This window comes from Platalea leucorodia (genome assembly GCF_965183815.1).
Source record: "Platalea leucorodia genome assembly, chromosome: 19".
Taxonomy (NCBI): Eukaryota; Metazoa; Chordata; class Aves; order Pelecaniformes; family Threskiornithidae; genus Platalea; species Platalea leucorodia.
The window spans coordinates 7,842,123-7,846,645 of NC_138841.1; positions in this window are offsets into that span (position 1 = coordinate 7,842,123).

Below are 4,523 nucleotides of genomic sequence, written 5' to 3' on the forward strand. Positions count from 1 at the left end.
AAAAGATGTGGCAATTCAGATTGGTGCAGAAGCTCTGTCTCCAAAGTGGGGTGCGCAAGAAGGCCCTTTGGGGGTGAAAAGGGGCTTTAGAGTGTAACTATCAAAGTTTAACTATTGTTCAAAAGGACTGAAGTAAGGAGTCTTGTAATCTCTCAGCGAAGGACAGTTCCTGATGAGAACAGCAACTTGTCTTAAAAACCAGCTGAAACCAACCCTGCAGTTTGGACAAGAGTCAAGGAGCAACGGAGTCTGCGCAAGAAGAAGGGGTTACCAGCGGTGACGAAGAAGAGTCATCAGCCTTAATCCCCACGACCCCCCCGCGACCACCACCAGGAGGCACTGCGCAAGCGCAGTTGGGAGGAGTTTATGGAAACGACCTCTTGGGGCTAATTTTAACACGAAGCGGGGACAGGTCATGCACATGTCTAGGCGTATTGGGAAACCTTATGTCTATGTATGGGATGACCCCAGCCCCGTGCTGCCCAGCGCTGAATAAACATACCTACTTTACACCCTTAGGGGTTGCAGAGTCTGTTTCCGCACGTCAGTTTTGGCAAGCCAGGCAGGAGAGTCTCGGCTCGACTGCGGGATCGACTGCGGAGCGGACGCTCCTAGGCGCGCCCCGAGCACCTTTCTCGGAGGAGCCTCCGCTGCCAGCCGCTCACTAAACTAGACGATCCACTAATGCTATCAGAACGAAAGTTAGGGAAGCAGATATAAGGAATTTAGAAAAGTTGCTGGAGGAAGTGTGGCGAGTATATCGGAATGGGGAGGGAGAGGACAGAAGGAAACCGGGAAAGGAGATAGTGGCTGCGTTAGCCACATTCTCTGCATTGAATCAAACCTTGTTACCTATAAGTCAACAAAAGTGTTAATGTTGTGGGAGCAACTGGGCAGGTGGAAAAAGCTTTTTCTTGAGACCATTAACATTTGGAATTGGGAAGAGTGTGGGGATTCACAAATTTCTCTACCTGCCTGAGGCTCCTAGACTATTACTGGGAAGGGACCTATTAGAACAGCTAAATCCCGAAATAGAATTGAATTGAGAATTGAGAATTGAGAAATGGGGAAATGGAATTTGAAATACCAGACAAAAAAAAAAAAAATCACATTGACATTTTAAGTTTGGTTCTTACCGAACCCCAAATTAGAGAAGAAGAATTTATACGAGAAATAAAAGACCAGGTATATCCCGGAGTATGGGCCACCGATGTACGCGGAAGGGCGAAGAATGCTTCACCTGTTGAAGTTAAACTGAAAGAGGGTCGACAACCGGTAAGAATTTAACAGCGTCCCCTGAAGAAGGAGGGTAGGGAAGGAATCCAGCCAGTGACAGAAAAATGTTTACAATTAGGATTATTGAAAGAATGTGAATCTGATTTTAACAACCCTATATTGCCTGTCGGCAAACCTGACGGATCATACCGGGTGGTTCAGGATCCACGAGAATCCATATACCGTGTTGACAGTATTATCGACGTGAGTCGATCCTAAGAACCACCGACGAGAGAGCGGGCATTGGCAAGCACAGCTGAAGTTTATTGCAGAGGACCAGAGAGCTGAACTCTACTGCAGGGGACCAGAGAGCTGCTTGTGGACAATTAATCGCCTCAGGAAAAGGAGTGAACCGCTGGGGATGGGAGAATGGGGGCGCAAATGTCCTCGGAAGAAAAAATCTATTTTGTGTAGATTTTTGCGAATCCTTGCAAAAAGGGGCATAAATTATGATGAAGGAAATGTTCGGTTGTTGTTAACTTGGTTGCGAAAACACGGGCAACACGCGAACGCAGTGACCGCGTTCCAGGTGGAGACTTGGGAGGAGGCAGGAAAAGCGTTATGGGAAGCGGCCACCGGGGGGACAGTAATGCCACAAATGTTTTGACGACATGGCGTTTACTGAAAGACTCTTTAGAACAATTAGAGCCACACCGAAAGGCTGCAGCTTCTGCCACCGCTCCAGAGCCAACACCGCAGGGCACGCCACAAACACCGCCATCGGGTTCGTCCTCCGACATGCCCTTGCTCGCAGGTGCTCAAGCTGCACAACCGTCCACCAACCCACACCCCCCCCGCGCCGCTGCTACCCTCTGCGCCGTTTTCTCCTTCGCCTGCTCCTATGCCTTAAACACCTCTGCTAGACATTCCGATCCCTGCAATCAGCACCCCTCCACTCCCCCCATTATAACCTCTTACATGGTAGCATTAAGCAAACATCTCAACAAAACTGAGAAACGTGTGGTCGGGGCTCGAAGTAGAGCTTTAGATGGCCCTGTACATAACATCCAACCTGGAGATTATGTCTATAGAAGGTCTCTTGCAGAAAGAACCTTGGAGCCACGGTGGGAAGGACCTTTCCAGGTACTCCTTCACCGCAATCAAAATCAAAGAGCAGAGCAGCTGGACACATCACACCAGAGTGAAGAAAGCACCTAAATCTCCATGGAGATTTAGCACTAGTTACATCAAGTAGGGAAGTGCAAATATGTGAAATAGCAAGCAGACTCGGAAAAACGCCAGCAATACCCCCAAAGGCTGGCCAGCTCCTGTAGGTCAGGGATGGTATTGGATCTGTGCGAAGTGGGGATAGAAGGTATTGCCTTTCGGGTGGAAGGGCCAATGTGCTGTAGGGACTGTAGTTCCTAACGTTACTGTTGCACAAAACTTAACCAGTTTACGCATGCTTGGCTTATTACGAACCTCTATGAAACCTGTAACCCATGCAACCAAGAGAAAACTAAACCCTTTCATAACGAGGCCAACCAGGTTTCATAGTTTTGCGAGGTGGTTTCTTCCATGGTTAGGAGTTAGTGAATTAGAAAAGGCCTTAGTTAACATTCCAGATACAATGGAAATTATTACTAATGCTACAGCTGATGCGCTCACGGCTCTACAGAAAGCAATTTCTTCCTTAAAACAAGTAACACTTCAAAACAGGCTAGGGCTGGATTTGCTTTTTGCTAAAGAAGGGGATTTGTGTAGGGTTGTTGGTGAACGTTGTTGTACCTATGTTAACCAAGACCAGAGGCTTGAGAAAGATTTACCACAATTTTGGGAAAAAAACAAAATCTTGCATGAAGTGGCCCAAGATAACACATCTTGGGGATGTAGTGGCTTAATAGAAAAATTAATATCTCGGTTACCAAACTTGGCATGGTTAAAACAATGGTTTATTACGAAAATTAGAGCAGTAATTCTGTCTAGGTCTCTGTGTGTAATAAATCGGTGTGCTTGGTGTTATTGCCAGAGCACAGGGGATTCCTACAGCGAACGGAAGAAGAAGACCGAAATTCGACGAGAATTAAATCTAACAAATATTTTGAGAAGATGCTAGATAAAGAAACATTATATTAAAATGAGATGTAGTAAAAGAATTTACTAACTGTATAGAAAAGGGGGGAACTGAAAAGCAGCTTTAGAGTGTAACTATCAAAGTTTAACTATTGTACAAAAGGACTGAAGTAAGGAGTCTTGTAATCTCTCAGCGAAGGACAGTTCCTGATGAGAACAGCAACTTGTCTTAAAAACCAGCTGAAACCAACCCTGCAGTTTGGACAAGAGTCAAGGAGCAACGGAGTCTGCGCAAGAAGAAGGGGTTACCAGCGGTGACGAAGAAGAGTCATCAGCCTTCATCCCCACGACCCCCCCCCGCGACCACCACCAGGAGGCACTGCGCAAGCCCAGTTGGCAGGAGTTTATGGAAACGACCGCATGGGGCTAATTTTAATACGAAGCGGGGACAGGTCATGCACATGTCTAGGCGTATTGGGAAACCTTATGTATATGTAACACTTGGTCGTATAAATCCAGGACAAGCTACCGCGTGGGCGCGCACGACTTTGGCGGGCTGACCCTCCCTCCCCCCCCCCCCCGCCCCGTGCTGCCCAGCGCTGAATAAACATACCTACTTTACACCCTTAGGGGTTGCAGAGTCTGTTTCCGCACGTCAGTTTTGGCGAGCCAGGCAGGAGAGTCTCGGCTCGACTGCGGGATCGACTGCGGAGCGGATGCTCCTAGGCGCGCCCCCAGCACCTTCCTCGGAGGAGCGTCTGCTGCCAGCCGCTCACCGTGGGAGCAGACAGCAACCTCCTGAAGCCGCGGATTAAATGATATGTTTTACAAGAAGAGCCAGTCAGTCGTACGCTTGGCCGGGGCTGCTGGTAAACCGCACAGAGACGTCTGGCGTACAGCCTAGTCCCCGTAGGGGAGGAGGGTACCCTGGCCGATAGAGCGGCCAAAGAGATTCGCTGAGCCATAGAGCGGCCGCTAGCGATCTTGGGGGTAGATCGAGCAAATCTGAGGTCACCACTGCATCCCGGTGGCGGGAGCCAGGACGGACCGGCTCATGACTGTGTAAGAAGCAGGAGAAGGGTAAGCGGACCTCTCCCAAGAATTATTTAAATCTTTGCAGCTGCTGAAGGGATATCAACTGGAGCCATAACTACCTGTTTCATTTACCCGGGTATTGTATATTGTATGTAGTGTATGTTGAAAATCTGTGTGTACGTGTGTTTGAGACACAGCAT